General features: G+C 29.1%; 1 protein-coding gene across 1 annotated transcript in view; it reads left to right on the top strand.

Annotated features, from left to right (window-relative positions):
- LOC119588243 (fibrillin-3-like) overlaps positions 1–285 on the top strand; it is a gene marked incomplete at its 5' end in the record, with an annotated part of 37,181 nt that overhangs the window by 23,681 nt on the left and 13,215 nt on the right.

Genomic DNA, 285 nt, shown 5'->3' with positions numbered 1-285 from the left:
AATTCATTTATGAATCTATTTATTCATTTGATAATTTATCTATCCATTTATTCTACTAAATTATATTTCGATCGGTTTGTGTTCAGTATTTTGACATTCATAATTCAAAGTTTCGGTAATTATATTCAAAGCCTTCTATCTTTAAGATGCTATATCTTGGAATTATTAGTAACTGTAGCTTACGGTTTGTAACTGTAACGTAGCATATCATCTATGAGTCCTTAGTAACTGTATCTCGTAACACGTATCACTGTAAGACAACAAATCACTGGATTATTAGCGAGT

Source organism: Penaeus monodon, chromosome 23 (genome assembly GCF_015228065.2).
Source record: "Penaeus monodon isolate SGIC_2016 chromosome 23, NSTDA_Pmon_1, whole genome shotgun sequence".
Lineage (NCBI taxonomy): Eukaryota > Metazoa > Arthropoda > Malacostraca > Decapoda > Penaeidae > Penaeus > Penaeus monodon.
This window is presented reverse-complemented; position numbering and strand designations above follow the sequence as displayed.